The sequence below is a fragment of the Leuresthes tenuis genome, unplaced genomic scaffold, assembly GCF_036924035.1.
Source record: "Leuresthes tenuis unplaced genomic scaffold, fLeuTen1.0.hap1 SCAF_18, whole genome shotgun sequence".
Classification (NCBI taxonomy): Eukaryota; Metazoa; Chordata; class Actinopteri; order Atheriniformes; family Atherinopsidae; genus Leuresthes; species Leuresthes tenuis.
Window position 1 is genome coordinate 26,152,122 of NW_027325372.1, and position 23,101 is coordinate 26,175,222.

The 23,101-nt window shown below is 42.5% G+C and overlaps 4 non-coding genes across 4 annotated transcripts; 3 read left to right on the forward strand and 1 right to left on the reverse strand.

Annotated features, from left to right (window-relative positions):
• Positions 1-4,960: 4,960 nt before the first annotated feature.
• On the forward strand, positions 4,961-5,151 carry LOC140275911 (U2 spliceosomal RNA). The gene has a single exon (XR_011908613.1). It is a non-coding gene; the product is annotated as a U2 spliceosomal RNA (small nuclear RNA).
• Positions 5,152-5,562: 411 nt separating this feature from the next.
• On the forward strand, positions 5,563-5,676 carry LOC140275862 (U5 spliceosomal RNA). The gene has a single exon (XR_011908571.1). It is a non-coding gene; the product is annotated as a U5 spliceosomal RNA (small nuclear RNA).
• Positions 5,677-5,951: 275 nt separating this feature from the next.
• On the forward strand, positions 5,952-6,139 carry LOC140275979 (U2 spliceosomal RNA). Its single transcript, XR_011908675.1, has one exon. It is a non-coding gene; the product is annotated as a U2 spliceosomal RNA (small nuclear RNA).
• An 11,537-nt stretch (positions 6,140-17,676) lies between these two features.
• Positions 17,677-17,866, reverse strand: LOC140275959 (U2 spliceosomal RNA). Its single transcript, XR_011908657.1, has one exon. It is a non-coding gene; the product is annotated as a U2 spliceosomal RNA (small nuclear RNA).
• Between the last annotated feature and the right edge of the window lie 5,235 nt (positions 17,867-23,101).

Genomic DNA, 23,101 nt, shown 5'->3' on the forward strand with positions numbered 1-23,101 from the left:
AATCAGAAAGGGGTGAAACTAACGCTTTTGCTTCTTCCACTAGTTGTTGTGAAAAAGGAGAGCTGGGAAGTTTCCACTCATAAGCATATGTAAGTGCCGATGAATCAAACTGCACTGCTGTGAAAACTTTGTCAGGCTGTAACATAACCTTAACACCCTCTGGTGTAGAAGTTAAAATAATGCCTAATTTACACATGAGATCACAGCCCATCAGGTTAATGGGACACAACTCTGATAACAAAAATGAGTGTTTGAAGGAGAGCTCATCGGGAGTGACAACACGCAATGGGCATTGTCATTTTCTCCTTCACAACCTGGCCTGATGCAGACATACAGTAAACGTGGTTTCCACTTAACTTTGGAGGACAATCAAACTCCCCTGACGTCACTACTGATGAACATAATTTCCTATATTCTGAGAGAAATATCTTTGCTCTAGGACGGAAATAGCATGCAAAACTTTACTACGTGAATCACAGTCGGCAAGCGTTGCTTCACTACACAGAGCAGGAAAAATGTGTGAGTGTGTTTGTGCTATCACCCATTAGTGGAGGCTCCGCTGCCGCGTGACGTCCAGAACCTGCCTCCCACCCTCAGTCAGCCTTTTGCCCAATTTCATCACTTTTTAGCTGTGGACAGTCCTTCTTCCAGTGTCCAGTCTGGCCACAGTAAAAACAAATATTCGGATCATAGCTCTGGCGTGGCCCATTTCGACCTCCTCTCCCACACGTCCACGTCTTCGACTTCGGCCTCGTCCTCTGTTTACACCAACTGCGTAATACATGGTCATGGTTGCCAAATGCAGCTCCTTTTCACACTTGTCCCTTTTGGTTGTCTTACGCGTCTCAACTTGGTTCTGAGCATGGCGAGCATATCGGCGAACGTCAGCCAAACGAGCACCCTCACACCATCCCACGTAAATGTTCTTTACTTCAGTGGCGACATCTATATAATATTGTCTGGGTCCCGTTAAAACATGTATTTTTCCCATCTAATTCCTTGTTTGCTTTAAAACAAGTATTCCCCATTTTCTATCCCTTCAGTAGCCAACCAGTTTGTATGGAGTACACTGGAGCAACTTGACTGATCAGTAAAACACTGCTTTTGTTGTCACCGCAAGGCTTCCCCCGTCTGTTGTTTCACTGAGACACTACTGAGTAACTACAACTCAACACAGTTTATACACATAACATTCATATACATACTAACAAACAAACAAACAATAATTTATCGCAATTTTCTCATCTCTGTTTGAACGTACACCCAGGTAAATATTCCTGTAGTCTTCTCATACCGACTATGGACCCATTCATTGTTTAACTTCACTGTTTTGCAAATCCTAATTGAATATTACACATTGACATTGAAATTTACTGGATAAGCAGGTCTTCATTGCATTCAGCAGCCTATATGTGAGCATCTATGTGTAAGCTGTTCTTCTTTGCATTTATCAGCAGCAAGCAATTCTTCACTGCACATGCATATGTAAATAGTAAAACAATTCCAATGTGTTAGCGAAACCTTCTATATCACAGTGGTTTCTAAGATCTATTTTAAGTTCTTTGCCATCAGTGAGATGACATAGTTTACAAAGTGTGTCAAATTATCACTGAAGATCTTTTCAGGTATTTCAAATCTAGAAATAAGTTATTTTACGCGTGATTTTGCTACTGAGAGTGCATCTGCTTGTGCACATGGAAATATTTCAGACCATTTGGTAAAAACCTCTGTTGTCACTGAGCAGAATCGTTTCCCTTAACATTAATTTAGTTCAATGAAATCTACACAATAATGAAATAATGAAATCCAAACAAATATGTTGAAAAAGATACACTGGCTTAGGGAATTATCTTCGTTTTGGTCTTAGATTGCCCTGTGGAATGTATTTTGCACATATTTGACCTGCTAGACAAAACTTTATTCATTTATTTATTCTAAAAAAAAAATTCAATAATTAGTAAAACCATATGCTGTAAAAACCTTGTTCATTATTGCTTCCATCCCTCCTGTTGAGACATGACATGGTCCGTGGCTCAATACTGCAGCATATTTAAACAAATTCTTTGGCAGTATGGTTTTCCTTCCGGTCATTCATACGAGTCTATTGTAGATGGCAATTGAATAACATCTAATAATGCTAAAATATTTGTAGTTTATACATTTAGCTGTGGATGTCAACATACCTGTTTTTCCAATGCTGTGTTAACACATGTACAGTTGAGAAGGCATACTGACTGTCAGTGTAAACGTTAACAACCTTTTTGTTATTTAATTTACAAGCTTCAGTTAAAGCTACCAATTCGACTGCTTGAACAGAGTAATTTTTTGGTAGTGGTTGTTTTAAGAAAACTTCAGTTTCTGTTACTACTGCAAATCCTGTAGCATTTGTGCCATCAGGGTTTTTTGCTTGACCTGTTGAATAAATATAGTTATTTCTGCATTTTCATAACGTATATCAGTTAAGTCTGGCCTGGGTAAAACACTGATGGTTATTTCTGACATGTAATCATGATGCTTTCCATCTGTGGGGTAGGTAGCAGTGTGGATGGATTAAGTGTAGCACATCTCTCGACAACAAGGTGTGGCTGTGAAAGAAGAACTGTTATGTAGGAGAGATGTCTGGTAAAGATATTTTGTTAAGTAACCATATCACAGCCACTGCATGAGGTACCTTAAGTGTTAATGGGTGAAATAACACCATTATTGTTGATGCCTGCACTGCCAATGGCTTCTGGCCATTGATTCAAAAGTACGATCTCGTCCCTTTTTCCCCCTTTCAGTGGACACTGGCCCCTAATTACCGCAATTCAGCAGGGGGTCTTTCATTAGGAGTACTGGACTCCCCCGTGCACGGTTTCAGCTCCGACCCTGGAAAGCGGAAAAAACGTTGAGATCTGGTTTGAGGACCCAATTGTTGAGAAAAGTCTCTCAATGAGACTCAGAGTTGCTGGAGTCAGTTAATGCAAATGTTTAATCTTGCAGCAAGTTCAAGAATGTGTGTGTATGGGTGTATGTGTGCGAACGTGTGTGAGTTTGTGTGTGTGAGAGTTTAAAGAACCTGTTATCCACAGGCAGGTCTTAACTAGTATGGCACAGGTCCAGCCTGTCTCATCTTTTTTGGAAGGTCCAGCGCTCGGCCGTAACCCTTCTGTCTGTTTGGACTCTCACATACATTCGGTTAATCATAGAAAAACGAGAACAAAACTTTTTAGCCCCTTAAATTCATAAAACAGACATGGTGCAGTTATTTCCATTCTAGAAAATAAGAGTAATCACCACCATTCCTATAAATTCTGGATATTCTAACAATCTGAATCTTTTTTAAATGTTCGATGAAGCCCTTTGCTGTTCTGTTTAGAGACTCAGCTGATCATAAACCAAGTTTTGCTCTTGAACCAAGCTTCTAAACTCTTCACCTTTTTCATTTCTCAGTTAGTATTCACTTTAAAACTGATTAAAAGAAAAATTAAATGAATGCCTATCAACAAATGTGGGATCTAAACTCTAGTGCTTTCTCTAAAATAATTTCCTTTCTCAATTCAGAAATGTGTGTGTGTAAGTCACAACACCCGTGACACCAAAACGGCTTTCTTTTCTCTCTTTTTTCTACACTCTGCACTGTGAGCACACACACCAAATCAGAAAGGCTTTTTTCTCTCTTTTCTACATTATGGACTGTGGGGACACAAAACCGCTCTCTCTTTTTTTTTTTTGATTGTGTGCCAGGGCGTTGTCTCACGTATTAGATTATGCTTAAGATACGAATGGGTTTATCAGTCACATCAGAATCCATACATACTGATCCTCCCGTAATAAAATGGTCGGATCTTATCAAACACACTTTGTTTCTTGTGACAAGTCAGCGAAACAGCGTATACACGTCAAGACACTGAATCAAGTTTGCCACAAGAACTCATAAGTTTGGCAGTATTGCTCTGCCGTCAGCAATCATACACCCATTTTATTTTCATGAGACATGTGCAGGCACCTGTTCATCCACTGTTCTATCACTATGAATTAGTTTATCTATTATCAATAAGGATACTTCTACAACTACTATCAAAGTATGTCCGGACTTCTTATGTTGTCAGTTGCTATATATGAATAAGTGGGTAGCTACTGACAAGCATTAAGCATGTCACACAGCCCAAACATATAACATTTCAGGACACACCACACAGTTAACAACCACAGTGAAGCGTGTCAAAGCCCAAACATGTAACATTCAACAGGACACTTACACAACACATTCAAATCAAACAGTCAGACAACATACAAGAACATATACCCCAGCCAGCATTGCTCCCTGCCTATTTTCCTACAACTCACTATGTGTGCGCACACCTTTATTCACAAACTCTTCAACTTATACTCTTTTACCGAAGCTGCTACAGCTCGATTGGCCAAATACCCTTAGATCCTATTTCGGTGAATTTGACATCTGCCTTGTATGTAACAGATTAGCGGTTTAGCAGTTTTAATTTAGTTTGAGTGAAGGAATTCATTTTATAGCAAAATCCGAAATCGTGAAGAACTCATGAAAGTAAGCTTATTCTCGGATTCCTGAAACTTTAGATTTGCTCTTTCTTTTACTGCAAAGTACAACGTTGAGCAGCACTAATGAGTTGTTTCTATTTTTGGCAGGCTTTACCTTTGCGGATGAAGCCCTTTCTGTCTGTGCAAAAGAAATCTTGTTACTGTGCAGAGTGACTTCTCTGAGTAGAGTCGCCTTACTTGTTGCGACTGTGCCGATGTTCGAAGCTGGAGTGCAAAGTTGTTGCTTGAATGGTGCTCGCTGGAGCGTGTGGTAGTGTAAAGTTATACCATTTAAAAGGGCTGAAGAGTGCTCAGTGCAGCGGGTGGGCGGAGGTGCAAAGTGACACTATGGCCATAAAAAGAACACCGCTACAAGTGCGCATTGTGCCAGGAAGGGCCCTCGGACGTGAACCAGTGGACAGTTATCGCTTCTCGGCCTTTTGGCTAAGATCAAGTGTAGTATCTGTTCTTATCAGTTTAATGTCTGATATGTCCTCTTTGCGAGGACTACATATTAAATGGATTTTCATCAATAGGAGTTGAAAAAGGAGCTTGCTCCGTTCACTCCAAGCATCGACCCGGTACTGCAGTGCCGCTGGGAATGGTGCGCTCTCCTCTGCTCTTGTGAAAAAGCAAACAGCGGTGCAGGATGGAAGTTTCAGGGAGCCTAAGATGAAACTTTCTTTTAATCTGCTGAGAAAAGAGAGTGAATGCGAAGCAGACTTTAACACGGCTCTGGGAGCGAGCCGAGTGCGGGCTAACCGGGAGAATTGCTTGAAAGAAACGCGACACCGAATGAGCAGTCAGAACAAAGCCTCAATACGGTGTTCCCGTGTTGTTTGTGGCTGCCTTGTCTTTTGCACAGAGTAAAAGACAAGGCAGCCATCGAATAGGGCCCGATTGTTCCTACTTGGTCAGCCGAGGAGCAAGGGGGGGGAGCAAGCGTCTCAACCAAGCAAAGCTCACCATGGGGAAGGTGGCTATGCCAACTAGCCTGATGCCCTGCTCCCGCAGTGATGGATAATCGGACACTGGTTTCTCTTCATAATGTACAAGTCTTTCGCCTTTTACTAAAGACTTCCGTGGAGAGCAGCACTAATGAATTGTTTCTATTTTTGGCAGGCTTTACCTTTGCGGGGGAAGCCCTTTCTGTCTGTGCAAAAGAAATCTTGTTACTGTGCAGAGTGACTTCTCTGAGTAGAGTCGCCTTACTTGTTACGACTGTGCCGATGTTGCTTGAATGGTGCTCGCTGGAGCGTGCTGTAGTGTAAAGTTATACCATTTAAAAGGGTTGAAGAGTGCTCAGTTCAGCGGGTGGGCGGAGGTGCAAAGTGACACTATGGCCATAAAAAGAACACCGCTACAAGTGCGCATTGTGCCAGGAAGGGCCCTCGGACGTGAACCAGTGGACAGATATCGCTTCTCGGCCTTTTGGCTAAGATCAAGTGTAGTATCTGTACTTATCAGTTTAATATGTGATATGTCTATGCGAGGACTACATATTAAATGGATTTTTATCAATAGGAGTTGAAAAAGGAGCTTGCTCCGTTCACTCCAAGCATCGACCCGGTACTGCAGTGCCGCTGGGAACGGTGCGCTCTCCTCTGCTCTTGTGAAAAAGCAAACAGCGGTGCAGGATGGAAGTTTCTTTTAATCTGCTGAGAAAAGAGAGTGAATGCGAAGCAGACTTTAACACGGCTCTGGGAGCGAGCCGAGTGCGGGCTAACCAGGAGAATTGCTTGAAAGAAACGCGACACCGAATGAGCGGTCAGAACAAAGCCTCAATACGGTGTTCCTGTGGTGTTTTTATAAAATGCGGTGTAAAAAAAGGTGTGAATGCCCCATAGAAAACTAATAGGTGAATCGGAAGTGTTCGGCTGCAAGAAGGTGTGAATGTCCGACTATATTTGGTGAAAAGCAGGTGAAGCAAGGTCTGAATGCCCAACCTTACATCATCAAAAGCGAGATCAGAGGTTTTTGGCTGCAAGAAGGCCATAGTTTGCCAAAAGCGGGTAAGGTGCGAATGATCGGCTAAATATCAACAAAAGTGGGGGCGGAGGTCTTCGGATGCAAGTGGATGTGAATATCCCACCATACAAGTATGGTGGAGAGGAAGCTGTGAATGGCCGACCATAGTTTGCAAAAAGCGGGTGAGAAAAGGTGCGAATGTCCAACCATACATGATCAAAACAGGGAGCGGAGGTGTTTGGCTGCGACAAGGTGTGAATGTCCACCCATAATTAATGAAAAGCGGGCAACAAGTAGGTTCGAATGCCCAACCATACATCATCAAAAGCAGGAGTGGATGTGTTCGGCTACAAGAAGGTTTGAATGTCCGAGCATAGTTTGTAAAAAGCGGGTAAGAAAAGGTTCGAATGCCCGAACATACACCATCAAAAGAGGGAGCGGAGGTGTTCCGCTGTAAGACGGTGTGAATGTCCGACCATAGTTGGTAAAAAGTGGGTATGAAAAGGTTCGAATGCCCAAATTCGGCTGCAAAAAACTGTGTTCGGCTGCAAAAAGGTGTGAATGTTCGACTAAATTTTGTAAAAAGCGGGTAAGACAAGGTGTGAATGCCTGACAATGTATGATCAAAAGCGGGAGCGGAGGTGTTCAGCTGCAAGAAGGTCTAAATGTCCATTTTTAATTGCTAGAAAACATGAAAGAAAATTTTCGAAAATCAATCCGCACATGATCATAAGTGGGAGAGGAGGTGTTCAGCTGCAAGAAGGTGTGAATGTCCTACCATAATTGCTGAAAAATGTGTTAGAAACGGTAAGAATGTCGGACCATACATCCTCAAAAGCTAGAGAGGTGGTGTTCGGCTGCAAGTAGGTGTGAATGTCTGACTAAAGTTCAAATATATTAACAAAAGCGGGAGGAGAGGTCTTTGGATGAGTGGTTGAGAATTTCCAACCATAATCTATAAAATGCGGTGAAAAAAAAGGTGTGATAGATACCTAAAAGGTGGAGCGGAAGTGTTCGGCTGCAAGAAGGTGTGAATGTTATATATATAGTTGGTGAAAAGCAGGAAAAGAAAGGTCTGAATGCCCAATCTTACATCATCAAAAGCGAGATCAGAGGTGTTTGGCGGCAAGAAAACGGGTAAGGTGTGAATGACCGACTAAATATCAACAAAAGTGGGGGCGGAGGTCTTCGGATGCAAGTGGGTGTGAATATCCCACCATACAAGTATGGTGGAGAGGAAGCTGTGAATGGCCGACCATAGTTTGCAAAAAGCGGGTGAGAAAAGGTGCGAATGTCCAACCATACATGATCAAAACAGGGAGCGGAGGTGTTTGGCTGCGACAAGGTGTGAATGTCCACCCATAATTAATGAAAAGCGGGCAACAAGTAGGTTCGAATGCCCAACCATACATCAACAAAAGCAGGAGTGGATGTGTTTGGCTACAAGAAGGTTTGAATGTCCGAGCATAGTTTGTAAAAAGCGGGTAAGAAAAGGTGCGAATGCCCGACAAAGTATGATCAAAAGAGGGAGTGGAGGTTTTCGGCTACAAGAAGGTTTGAATGTACGACCATAGTTTGTAAAAAGCGGGTAAGAAAAGGTGCGAATGCCCGAACATACACCATCAAAAGAGGGAGCGGAGGTGTTCCGCTGAAAGACGGTGTGAATGTCCGACCATAGTTGGTAAAAAGCGGGTAAGAAAAGGTTCGAATGCCCGAATATATACCATCAAAAGCGGAAGCGGAGGTGTTCGGCTGTAAGAAGTTGTGAACGTCCGACCAAAGTTTGTAAAAAGCAGTTAAGAAAAGGTTTGAATATCCAACCAAACATAATCAAAAGTGGGAGCAGAGCTGTTCGACTGCAAGTAGGTGTGAATGTCCGACCATAGTTGGTAAAAAGCGGGTAAGAAAAGGTTAAAAAACCCGACTGTACACAATCAAAAGAGGGAGCGGACGTGTTTCGCTGCAAGAAGGTGTGAATGTCCGAGCATAGTTTGTAAAAAGTGGGTAAGAAAAGGTTCGAATGCCAGAACATACACCATCAAAAGAGGGAGCGGAGGTGTTCCGCTGTAAGAAGGTGTGAATATCCGACCATAGTTGGTAAAAAGCGGGTAAGAAAAGGTTCGAATGCCAAAATATACACCATCAAAAGCGGAAGCCGAGGTGTTCGGCTGCAAGTAGGTGTGAATGTCAGATCATAATTTGCAAAAAGCTGATGAGAAAGGTGTGAATGACCGACAATAATTGCTGAAAAATGTGTTAGGAAAGGTAAGAATGCCGGACCATTCATCATCAAAAGCGGGAGAAGAGGTGTTCGGCTGCAAGAAGCTGTGAATGTCCAGCCATAATTACTCAAAAACGGGTACGAAAAGGTAGTATTGCCAGACCATAAATGATCAAAAAAGGGAGCGGAGGTTTTCCGCTGTAAGAAGGTGTGAATATCCGACCATAATTGGTAAAAAGCGGGTAAGAAAAGGTGCGAATGCCCGACAATGTATGATCAAAAGAGGGAACGGAGGTTTTCGGCTGCAAGAAGGTCTAAATGTCCAACCATAATTTGTAAAAACCGGGGAAGAAAAGGCTCGGAAGCCAAACTATACACCATCAAAAGTGGGAGCGGAGGTGTTCAGCTGCAAGAAGGTCTGATTGTCCATCAATAATTGCTAGAAAACATGAAAAAAAAATTTCGAATATCCAACCGCACATGATCATAAGTGGGAGAGGAGGTGTTCAGCTGCAAGAAGGTGTGAATGTCCACCCATAATTCCTCAAAAATGGGTAAAAAAAAAGGTGCGAATGCCCAACCATACATCATCAAAAGCAGTACTGGATGTGTTAGGCTACAAGAAGGTTTGAATGTCCGAGCATAGTTTGTAAAAAGCGGGTAAGAAAAGGTTCGAATGCCCGAACATACACCATCAAAAGAGGGAGCGGAGGTGTTCCGCCATAAGAAGGTGTGAATGTCCGACCGTAGTTGGTTAAAATACCCGACTGTACACAATCAATAGCGGGAGCGAATGTGTTCGGCTACAAGAAGGTGTGAATGGCCGACCATTTTTTGTAAATAGCGGGTAAGAAAAGGTGCGAATGCCCGACAATGTATGATAAAAAGAGGGAGCGGAGGTTTTCGGCTAAAAGAAGGTCTGAATGTCCAACCATAATTTGTAAAAACCGGAGAAGAAAAGGCTCGAAATCCCGACTATACACCATCAAAAGCGGGAGCAGAGGGGTTCAGCTGCAAGAAGGTCTGAATGTCCATCAATAATTGCTAGAAAACATGAAAGAAAATTTTCGAATATCAAACCGCACATGATCATATGCGGGAGAGGAGGTGTTCAGCTGCAAGAAGGTGTGAATGTCCACCCATAATTCCTGAAAAATGGGTAAAAAAAGGTGCGAATGCCCAACCATACATCATCAAAAGCATGTGTGAATGTCAGATCATAATTTGCAAAAACCTGATGAACACATCAAATTTGGATCAGCAGGTGAAACAGTCCACTCCATTTCTTTCTGACATGTAGCAACAAACTCTCCCACACCTTGTCACTGCCAGTGTGTACGTTTGGCCAAGGAAATGTGAGGGCGAGTACCACAAACATTAAAAAAATCTAAGTGCTCTGGAGTCAATAAAGTAGGCGCACATATTTTTTCACTTCTTCTCATAGTCATTGTCAGGCCCCAAAGAAATGTGTGATGTGCAGTGCAAATCAGCAGGTTGCATGAAATCAGAAAGGGGTGAAACTAACGCTTTTGCTTCTTCCACTAGTTGTTGTGAAAAAGGAGAGCTGGGAAGTTTCCACTCATAAGCATATGTAAGTGCAGATGAATCAAACTGCACTGCTGTGAAAACTTTGTCAGGCTGTAACATAACGTTAACACCCTCTGGTGTAGAAGTTAAAATAATGCCTAATTTACACATGAGATCACAGCCCATCAGGTTAATGGGACACAACTCTGATAACAAAAATGAGTGTTTGAAGGAGAGCCCATCTGGAGTGACACACGCAATGGGCGATGTCATTTTCTCCTTCACAACCTGGCCTGATGCAGACATAGAGTAAACGTGGTTTCCACTTAACTTTGGAGGACAATCAAACTCCCCTGACGTCACTACTGATGAACATAAGTTCCTATATTCTGAGAGAAATATCTTTGCTCTAGGACGGAAATAGCATGCAAAACTTTACGACGTGAATCACAGTCGGCAAGCGTTTCTTCACTACACAGAGCAGGAAAAATGTGTGAGTGTGTTTGTGCTATCACCCATTAGTGGAGGCTCCGCTGCCACGTGACGTCCAGAACCTGCCTCCCACCCTCAGTCAGCCTTTTGCCCAATTTCATCACTTTTCAGCTGTGGACACAGCCACAGTAAAAACAAATATTCGGATCATAGCTCTGGCGTGGCCCATTTCGACCTCCTCTCCCACACGTCCACGTCTTCGACTTCGGCCTCGTCCTCTGTTTAAACCAACTGCGTAATACATGGTCATGGCTGCCAAATGCAGCTCCTTTTCACACTTGTCCTATATCTTAAGCGTCTCAACTTGGCTCTCAGCATGGCGAGCATATCGGCGAACGTCAGCCAAACGAGGACCCTCACACCATCCCACGTAAATGTTCTTTACTTCAGTGGCGACATCTGGCATGAGGCCTTTAATTATTGCATTGCATGCAATACTCTCCCATGGTCCTGATTCATTACCCAAATCCCTTGGTCTCTGATGACCGCTGTGCTTGCTGACTTCCTCAAGGATGCGGTGTACAAAATCATCAGTCCCTTCACCGGGTTTCTGTTTGCAGGTGTAAATGTGGGACATATTGATTTTGGTTGGAAATTGAGTGGTGATGGCTTGACACAGTCTTTGGATGGCTGCTTCATATTGAGCGTTATCATTATGTCCTCGTTCACTGTTGGTAGGTCGCAAATCCAGTTGTAGCATACTGGCCTCTATTTTGCAGAGGTCGGTCAGTTTGAACTTTTTTGCCAATATGCGACGCAATTCAACCCCGGTCGGGCAGAATTGTGCGCAGAAATCTCGCAACTCGTCAGCAAAATGGGGTCCAGAAATCTCTGGATCTGGTAAGCATTGTTATGCTTCCATGATGTCAGTCTCAGTCCAGGGTCGATAAACCAGTAATGGTCCAGTGGGAACTGCAACTTTAACCATAGGCATGGTTTGAATCTGGTTTTGTTTTTTCTCACGTTTAGATCTCTGAAGTCCAGATTGTGGGTAAAGGATTTTTGTCACTTGCGTTAAAAGTTCTTGGGCAGGTACGCTGGAGAACCAAACGTCTTCCTTTTCCTCATCATCAGACCTATGTAACTGATGTTGTGAGAATGATGGAATTTCTTCCCGAGGGAGGATGGAAGAAGTCCCTTCTTCCCGAGAGCCAGAGGCTTGTGGCAGGGCTGGCTGTTGTTGTTGCAGGCGTCGTGGAGGGCAGGAGTCCAGGTCTGGATCCGGCACAGCGAGAGCGCTCAGGGTGGGGTAAAGAGGTGCAGAAGGAGAAAAAGTGTTATCAGTGGAATATGGTGATGGTTTAAAAGAAGATTCAGTCTTAATCAGAGCTGAATTATCTTTTCGTCCACATACTAAATTATTATCATCATTCTGTCATGGCATTCGTTTAACATTTTCCTTTCTTTCTCTTAATACACTTTATTTTTTCCAACATTCTATACCTTTCTTACTTCTTATTTAAACTTAATTTTCTTTTTTTTTGCTTCATCTCTTTCTCATATTTGCAAAACTTTTCTTCTAATTTTCTTATTTCTAACATACTAAAAGAACCTTCAGGTGGAAAACCTCTGGACCATATTTCTTTTTCATTTCAACATGCTTAGGTCCCCCGGTAGGGTCAAAAGTCTGAGACCTACTGTTTCCCATTCTCAGACTTGGAATGGGGAAATATATTCCTTCACTCAAAGGACGTCTCCAATGAGGACCTTAATCTGTACTCACACTTCTTCGGAGTACTTCACACTTCTTCGGACTGCTTCAAAAGTTTCCCTTACCCATGAAATCTCTGTCTCACTAATGACACAACTGGGAAACCCTCTTTTATTCAAATAAAAACTAAAAAGCAGTCCTATCATCTCAGACTATCATATTTAAAAAATGATCCCAGCGCTGGTATTCAGGAAAAGGACCTGCCAGTCCTCTCTCTCAGAAAAGGCCTTGGAGGTATGAGGCTGGAACAGCTACTTCAGTCCAGGCTGGCCATGCACTGCGGTCCGGTCCAGAGACACCAGTCGAGGGATCCTGTTCGTGACGCCAAAATTGTGGACATAGAAGGGCATGTTGAAGGTGTGAATGTCCGACCATAGTTGGTAAAAAGCGGGTGAGAAAAGGTTAAAATACCCGACTCTACACAATCAATAGCGGGAGCGGAGTTGTTCGGCTAAAAGAAGGTGTGAAAGTCCTACCATGGTTTGTAAAAAGCGGGTAAGAAAAGGTTCGAATGCCAAAATATACACCATCAAAAGCGGAAGCCGAGGTGTTCGGCTGCAAGTAGGTGTGAATGTCAGATCATAATTTGCAAAAAGCTGATGAGAAAGGTGTGAATGATCGACAATAATTGCTGAAAAATGTGTTAGAAAAGGTAAGAATGCCGGACCATTCATCATCAAAAGCGGGAGAAGAGGTGTTCGGCTGTAAGATGGTGCGAATGTCCGACCATAGTTGGTAAAAAGCGGGTAAGAAAAGGTTCGAATGCCCGAATATATACCATCAAAAGCGGAAGCGGAGGTGTTCGGCTGCAAGAAGGTGTGAACGTCCGACCAAAGTTTGTAAAAAGCAGGTATGAAAAGGTGCGAATGCCCGAACATACACCATCAAAAGAGGGAGCGGAGGTGTTCCGCTGAAAGACGGTGTGAATGTCCGACCATAGTTGGTAAAAAGCGGGTAAGAAAAGGTTCGAATGCCCGAATATATACCATCAAAAGCGGAAGCGGAGATGTTCGGCTGCAAGAAGGTGTGAACGTCCGACCAAAGTTTGTAAAAAGCAGTTAAGAAAAGTTTCGAATATCCAACCAAACATAATCAAAAGTGGGAGCAGAGTTGTTCGACTGCAAGTAGGTGTGAATGTCCACCCATAATTCCTGAAAAATGGGTAAGAAAAGGTGCGAATGCCCGAACATACACCATCAAAAGAGGGAGCGGAGGTGTTCCGCTGTAAGATGGTGTGAATGTCCGACCATAATTGGTAAAAAGCGGGTAAGAAAAGGTTAAAATACCCGACTCTACACAATCAATAGCGGGAGCGGAGTTGTTCGGCTAAAAGAAGGTGTGAAAGTCTACTTCGCATTCCGCACCTCCACCCACCCGCTGCACTGAGCACTCTTCAGCCCTTTTAAATGGTATAACTTTACACTACCGCACGCTCCAGCGAGCACCATTCAAGCAACATCTTTGCACTCCAGCTTCGAACATCGGCACAGTCGCAACAAGTAAGGCGACTCTACTCAGAGAAGTCACTCTGCACAGTAACAAGATTTCTTTTGCACAGACAGAAAGGGCTTCATCCGCAAAGGTAAAGCCTGCCAAAAATAGAAACAACTCATTAGTGCTGCTCAACATTGTACTTTGCAGTAAAAGAAAGAGCAAATCTAAAGATTCAGGAATCCGAGAATAAGCTTACTTCCATGAGTTCTTCACGCTTTCGGATTTTGCTATAAAATGAATTCCTTCACTCAAACTAAATTAAAACTGCTAAACCGCTAATCTGTTACATGTAAGGCAGATGTCAAATTCACCGAAATAGGATCTAAGGGTACTCGGCCAATCGAGCTGTAGCAGCTTTTGTAAAAGAGTATAAGTTGAAGAGTTTGTGAATAAAGGTGTGCGCACACATAGTGAGCTGTAGGAAAATAGGCAGGGAGCAATGCCGGCTGGGGTATATGTTCTTGTATGTTGTCTGACTGTTTGATTTGAATGTGTTGTGTAAGTGTCCTGTTGAATGTTACATGTTTGGGCTTTGACACTTCACTGTGGTTGTTAACTGTGTGGTGTGTCCTGAAATGTTATATGTTTGGGCTGTGTGACATGCTTAATGCTTGTCAGTAGCTACCCACTTATTCATATATAGCAACTGACAACATAAGAATTCTGGACATACTTTGATAGTAGTTGTAGAAGTATCCTTATTGATAATAGATAAACTAATTCATAGTGATAGAACAGTAGATGAACAGGTGCCTGCACATGTCTCACGAAAATAAAATGGGTGTATGATTGCTGACGGCAGAGCAATACTGCCAAACTTATGAGTTCTTGTGGCAAACTTGATTCAGTGTCTTGACGTGTATACGCTGTTTCGCTGACTTGATTGTCACAAGAAACAAAGTGTGTTTGATAAGATCCGACCATTTTATTACGGGAGGATCAGTATGTATGGATTCTGATGTGACTGATAAACCCATTCGTATCGTAAGCATAATCTAATACGTGAGACAACGCCCTGGCACACAATCAAAAAAAAAAAGAGAGAGCGGTTTTGTGTCCCCACAGTCCATAATGTAGAAAAGAGAGAAAAAAGCCTTTCTGATTTGGTGTGTGTGCTCATAGTGCAGAGTGTAGAGAAAAGAGAGAAAAGAAAGCCGTTTTGGTGTCACGGGTGTTGTGACTTACACATGCAAGTGGGTGTGAATATCCCACCATACAAGTATGGTGGAGAGGAAGCTGTGAATGGCCGACCATAGTAAAAAGCGGGTGAGAAAAGGTGCGAATGTCCAATCATACATGATCAAAACAGGGAGCGGAGGTGTTTGGCTGCGACAAGGTGTGTATGTCCACCCATAATTAATGAAAAGCGGCCAACAAGTAGGTTTGAATACCCATCATCAAAAGCAGGAGTGGATGTGTTCGGCTACAAGAAGGTTTGAATGTCTGACCATAGTTTGTAAAAAGCGGGTAAGAAAAGGTTCGAGTGCCCGAACATACACCATCAAAAGAGGGAGCGGAGGTGTTCCGCTGTAAGACGGTGTGAATGTCCAACAATAGTTGGTAAAAAGCGGGTAAGAAAAGGTTAAAATACCCGACTGTACACAATCAATAGCGGGAGCGGAGTTGTTCGGCTACAAGAAGGTGTGAAAGTCCGACCATGGTTTGTAAAAAGCGGGTAAGAAAAGGTGCGAATGCCCGACAATGTATGATCAAAAGAGGGAGCAGAGGTTTTCGGCTAAAAGAAGGTCTGAATGTCCAACCATAATTTGTAAAAACCGGGGAAGAAAAGGCTCGAAAGCCCGACTATACACCATCAAAAGCGGGAGCAGAGGGGTTCAGCTGCAAGAAGGTCTGAATGTCAATCAATAATTGCTAGAAAACATGAAAGAAAATTTTCGAATATCAAACCGCACATGATCATATGCGGGAGAGGAGGTGTTCAGCTGCAAGAAGGTGTGAATGTCTACCCATAATTCCTGAAAAATGGGTAAAAAAAGGTGCGAATGCCCAACCATACATCATCAAAAGCATGTGTGAATGTCAGATCATAATTTGCAAAAACCTGATTGTATGCAGCTGAACACCTCTGCTCCCGCTTTTGATGGTGTATAGTCGGGCTTTCGAGGCTTTTCTTCAACGGTGTTTACAAATTACGGTTGGAAATTCAGACCTTGCAGCCGAACACCTCCGCTCCCTCTTTTGATCATACATTGTCGGGCATTCGCACCTTGTCTTACCCGCGTTTTACAAACCATGGTCGGACTTTCACACCTTCTTGTAGCTGAACAACTCCGCTCCCGCTATTGATTGTGTACAGTCGGGTATTTTAACCTTTTCTTACCCGCTTTTTACCAATTATGGTCGGACATTCACACCGTCTTACAGCGGAACACCTCCGCTCCCTCTTTTGATGGTGTATGTTCGGGCATTCGAACTTTTTCTTACCCACTTTTTACAAACTATGGTCGGACATTCAAACCTTCTTGTAGCAGAACACATCCACTTCTTCTTTTGATGATGTATGGTTGGGCATTCGCACCTTTTCTTACCCATTTTTCAGGAATTATGGCTGGACATTCACACCTACTTGCAGTCGAACAGCTCTGCTCCCACTTTTTATTATGTTTGGTTGGATATTCGAACCTTTTCTTAACTGCTTTTTACAAACTTTGGTCGGACGTTCACAACTTCTTACAGCCGAACACCTCCGCTTCCGCTTTTGATGGTATATATTCGGGCATTCGAACCTTTTCTTACCCGCTTTTTACCAACTATGGTCGGACATTCACACCGTCTTTCAGCGGAACACCTCCGCTCCCTCTTTTGATGGTGTATGTTCGGGCATTCGCACCTTTTCTTACCCGCTTTTTACAAACTATGGTCGTACATTCAAACCTTCTTGTAGCCGAAAACCTCCACTCCCTCTTTTGATCATACTTTGTCGGGCATTCGCACCTTTTCTTACCCGCTTTTTACAAACTATGCTTGGACATTCAAACCTTCTTCTAGCCAAACACATCCACTCCTGCTTTTGTTGATGTATGGTTGGGCATTCAAACCTACTTGTTGCCCGCTTTTCATTAATTATGGGTGGACTTTCACACCTTGTCGCAGCCAAACACCTCCGCTCCCTGTTTTGATCATGTATGGTTGGACATTCGCACCTTTTCTCACCCACTTTTTGCAAACTATGGTCGGCTATTCACAGCTTCCTCTCCACCATACTTGTATGGTGGGATATTCACACCTACTTGCATCCGAAGACCTCCGCCCCCACTTTTGTTGATATTTAGTCGGTCATTCACACCTTACCCGTTTTCTTGCCGCCAAACACCTCTGATCTCGCTTTTGATGATGTAAGATTGGGCATTCAGACCTTGCTTCACCTGCTTTTCACCAAATATAGTCGGACATTCACACCTTCTTGCAGCCGAACACTTCCGCTCCACCTTTTAGTTTTCTATGGGGCATTCACACCTTTTTTTACACCGCATTTTATAAAAACACCACAGGAACACCGTATTGAGGCTTTGTTCTGACCGCTCATTCGGTGTCGCGTTTCTTTCAAGCAATTCTCCTGGTTAGCCCGCACTCGGCTCGCTCCCAGAGCCGTGTTAAAGTCTTCTTCGCATTCACTCTCTTTTATCAGCAGATTAAAAGAAAGTTTCATCTTAGGCTCCCTGAAACTTCCATCCTGCACCGCTGTTTGCTTTTTCACAAGAGCAGAGGAGAGCGCACCGTTCCCAGCGGCACTGCAGTACCGGGTCGATGCTTGGAGTGAACGGAGCAAGCTTCTTTTTCAACTCCTATTGATAAAAATCCATTTAATATGTAGTCTCGCATAGAGGACATATCAGACATTAAACTGATAAGAACAGATACTACACTTGATCTTAGCCAAAAGGCAGAGAAGCGATAACTGTCCACTGGTTCACGTCCGAGGGCCCTTCCTGGCACAATGCGCACTTGTAGCGGTGTTCTTTTTATGGCCATAGTGTCACTTTGCACCTCCGCCCACCCGCTGCACTGAGCACTCTTCAGCCCTTTTAAATGGTATAACTTTACACTACCACACGCTCCAGCGAGCACCATTCAAGCAACAACTTTGCACTCCAGCTTCGAACATCGGCACAGTCGCAACAAGTAAGGCGACTCTACTCAGAGAAGTCACTCTGCACAGTAACAAGATTTCTTTTGCACAGACAGAAAGGGCTTCATCCGCAAAGGTAAAGCCTGCCAAAAATAGAAACAACTCATTAGTGCTGCTCAACGTTGTACTTTGCAGTAAAAGAAAGAGCAAATCTAAAGTTTCAGGAATCCGAGAATAAGCTTACTTTCATGAGTTCTTCACGATTTCGGATTTTGCTATAAAATGAATTCCTTCACTCAAACTAAATTAAAACTGCTAAACTGCTAATCTGTTACATACAAGGCAGATGTCAAATTCACCGAAATAGGATCTAAGGGTATTTGGCCAATCGAGCTGTAGCAGCTTCGGTAAAAGAGTATAAGTTGAAGAGTTTGTGAATAAAGGTGTGCGCACACATAGTGAGTTGTAGGAAAATAGGCAGGGAGCAATGCCGGCTGGGGTATTTGTTCTTGTATGTTGTCTGACTGTTTGATTTGAATGTGTTGTGTAAGTGTCCTGTTGAATGTTACATGTTTGGGCTTTGACACGCTTCACTGTGGTTGTTAACTGTGTGGTGTGTCCTGAAATGTTATATGTTTGGGCTGTGTGACATGCTTAATGCTTTTCAGTAGCAACCCACTTATTCATATATAGCAACTGACAACATAAGAAGTCCGGACATACTTTGATAGTAGTTGTAGAAGTATCCTTATTGATAATAGATAAACTAATTCATAGTGATAGAACAGTAGATGAACAGGTGCCTGCACATGTCTCATGAAAATAAAATGGGTGTATGATTGCTGACGGCAGAGCAATACTGCCAAACTTATGAGTTCTTGTGGCAAACTTGATTCAGTGTCTTGACGTGTATACGCTGTTTCGCTGACTTGTCACAAGAAACAAAGTGTGTTTGATAAGATCCGACCATTTTATTACGGGAGGATCAGTATGTATGGATTCTGATGTGACTGATAAACCCATTCGTATCTTAAGCATAATCTAATACGTGAGACAACGCCCTGGCACACAATCAAAAAAAAAAAAGAGAGAGAGCGGTTTTGTGTCCCCACAGTCCATAATGTAGAAAAGAGAGAAAAAAGCCTTTCTGATTTGGTGTGTGTGCTCACAGTGCAGAGTGTAGAGAAAAGAGAGAAAAGAAAGCCGTTTTGGTGTCACGGGTGTTGTGACTTACACACACACATTTCTGAATTGAGAAAGGAAATTATTTTAGAGAAAGCACTAGAGTTTAGATCCCATATTTGTTGATAGGCATTCATTTAATTTTTCTTTTAATCAGTTTTAAAGTGAATACTAACTGAGAAATGAAAAAGGTGAAGAGTTTAGAAGCTTGGTTCAAGAGCAAAACTTGGTTTATGATCAGCTGAGTCTCTAAACAGAACAGCAAAGGGCTTCATCGAACATTTAAAAAAGATTCAGATTGTTAGAATATCCAGAATTTATAGGAATGGTGGTGATTACTCTTATTTTCTAGAATGGAAATAACTGCACCATGTCTGTTTTATGAATTTAAGGGGCTAAAAAGTTTTGTTCTCGTTTTTCTATGATTAACCGAATGTATGTGAGAGTCCAAACAGACAGAAGGGTTACGGCCGAGCGCTGGACCTTCCAAAAAAGATGAGACAGGCTGGACCTGTGCCATACTACTTAAGACCGGCATGTGGATAACAGGTTCTTTAAACTCTCACACACACAAACTCACACACGTTCGCACACATACACCCATACACACACACATTCTTGAACTTGCTGCAAGATTAAACATTTGCATTAACTGACTCCAGCAACTCTGAGTCTCATTGAGAGACTTTTCTCAACAATTGGGTCCTCAAACCAGATCTCAACGTTTTTTCCGCTTTCCAGGGTCGGAGCTAAAACCGTGCACGGGGGAGTCCAGTACTCCTAATGAAAGACCCCCTGCTGAATTGCGGTAATTAGGGGCCAGTGTCCACTGAAAGGGGGAAACAGGGACGAGATCGTACTTTTGAATCAATGGCCAGAAGCCATTGGCAGTGCAGGCATCAACAATAATGGTGTTATTTCACCCATTAACACTTAAGGTACCTCATGCAGTGGCTGTGATATGGTTACTTAACAAAATATCTTTACCAGACATCTCTCCTACATAACAGTTCTTCTTTCACAGCCACACCTTGTTGTCGAGAGATGTGCTACACTTAATCCATCCACACTGCTACCTACCCCACAGATGGAAAGCCTCATGATTGCATGTCAGAAATAACCATCAGTGTTTTACCCAGGCCAGACTTAACTGATATACGTTATGAAAATGCAGAAATAACTATATTTATTCAACAGGTCAAGCAAAAAACCCTGATGGCACAAATGCTACAGGATTTGCAGTAGTAACAGAAACTGAAGTTTTCTTAAAACAACCACTACCAAAAAATTACTCTGTTCAAGCAGTCGAATTGGTAGCTTTAACTGAAGCTTGTAAATTAAATAACAAAAAGGTTGTTAACGTTTACACTGACAGTCAGTATGCCTTCTCAACTGTACATGTGTTAACACAGCATTGGAAAAACAGGTATGTTGACATCCACAGCTAAATGTATAAACTACAAATATTTTAGCATTATTAGATGTTATTCAATTGCCATTTACAATAGACTCGTATGAATGACCGGAAGGAAAACCATACTGCCAAAGAATTTGTTTAAATATGCTGCAGTATTGAGCCACGGACCATGTCATGTCTCAACAGGAGGGATGGAAGCAATAATGAACAAGGTTTTTACAGCATATGGTTTTACTTATTATTGAATTTTTTTTTTTAGAATAAATAAATGAATAAAGTTTTGTCTAGCAGGTCAAATATGTGCAAAATACATTCCACAGGGCAATCTAAGACCAAAACGAAGATAATTCCCTAAGCCAGTGTATCTTTTTCAACATATTTGTTTGGATTTCATTATTTCATTATTGTGTAGATTTCATTGAACTAAATTAATGTTAAGGGAAACGATTCTGCTCAGTGACAACAGATGTTTTTACCAAATGGTCTGAAATATTTCCATGTGCACAAGCAGATGCACTCTCAGTAGCAAAATCACGCGTAAAATAACTCATTTCTAGATTTGAAATTCCTGAAAAGATCTTCAGTGATAATTTGACACACTTTGTAAGCTATGTCATCTCACTGATGGCAAAGAACTTAAAATAGATCTTAGAAACCACTGTGATATAGAAGGTTTCGCTAACACATTGGAATTGTTTTACTATTTACATATGCATGTGCAGTGAAGAATTGCTTGCTGCTGATAAATGCAAAGAAGAACAGCTTACACATAGATGCTCACATATAGGCTGCTGAATGCAATGAAGACCTGCTTATCCAGTAAAGTTCAATGTCAATGTGTAATATTCAATTAGGATTTGCAAAACAGTGAAGTTAAACAATGAATGGGTCCATAGTCGGTATGAGAAGACTACAGGAATATTTACCTGGGTGTACGTTCAAACAGAGATGAGAAAATTGCGATAAATTATTGTTTGTTTGTTTGTTAGTATGTATATGAATGTTATGTGTATAAACTGGGTTGAGTTGTAGTTACTCAGTAGTGTCTCAGTGAAACAACCGACGGGGGAAGCCTTGCGGTGACAACAAAAGCAGTGTTTTACTGATCAGTCAAGTTGCTCCAGTGTACTCCATACAAACTGGTTGGCTACTGAAGGGATAGAAAATGGGGAATACTTGTTTTAAAGCAAACAAGACAAATACATGTTTTAACGGGACCCAGACAATATTATATAGATGTCGCCACTGAAGTAAAGAACATTTACGTGGGATGGTGTGAGGGTCCTCGTTTGGCTGACGTTCGCCGATATGCTCGCCATGCTCAGAACCAAGTTGAGACGCGTAAGACAACCAAAAGGGACAAGTGTGAAAAGGAGCTGCATTTGGCAGCCATGACCATGTATTACGCAGTTGGTGTAAACAGAGGACGAGGCCGAAGTCGAAGACGTGGACGTGTGGGAGAGGAGGTCGAAATGGGCCACGCCAGAGCTATGATCCGAATATTTGTTTTTATTGTGGCCAGACTGGACACTGGAAGAAGGACTGTCCACAGCTAAAAAGTGATGAAATTGGGCAAAAGGCTGACTGAGGGTGGGAGGCAGGTTCTGGACGTCACGCGGCAGCGGAGCCTCCACTAATGGGTGATAGCACAAACACACTCACACATTTTTCCTGCTCTGTGTAGTGAAGCAACGCTTGCCGACTGTGATTCACGTAGTAAAGTTTTGCATGCTATTTCCGTCCTAGAGCAAAGATATTTCTCTCAGAATATAGGAACTTATGTTCATCAGTAGTGACGTCAGGGGAGTTTGATTGTCCTCCAAAGTTAAGTGGAAACCACGTTTACTGTATGTCTGCATCAGGCCAGGTTGTGAAGGAGAAAATGACAATGCCCATTGCGTGTTGTCACTCCCGATGAGCTCTCCTTCAAACACTCATTTTTGTTATCAGAGTTGTGTCCCATTAACCTGATGGGCTGTGATCTCATGTGTAAATTAGGCATTATTTTAACTTCTACACCAGAGGGTGTTAAGGTTATGTTACAGCCTGACAAAGTTTTCACAGCAGTGCAGTTTGATTCATCGGCACTTACATATGCTTATGAGTGGAAACTTCCCAGCTCTCCTTTTTCACAACAACTAGTGGAAGAAGCAAAAGCGTTAGTTTCACCCCTTTCTGATTTCATGCAACCTACTGATTTGCACTGCACATCACACATTTCTTTGGGGCCTGACAATGACTATGAGAAGAAGTGAAAAAATATGTGCGCCTACTTTATTGGCTGTGTCGCTCACTCCAGAGCACTTCGATTTTTTTAATGTTTGTGGTACTCGCCCTCACATTTCCTTGGCCAAACGTACACACTGGCAGTGACAAGGTGTGGGAGAGTTTGTTGCTACATGTCAGAAAGAAATGGAGTGGACTGTTTCACCTGCTGATCCAAATTTTATGTTTTCTGAACGA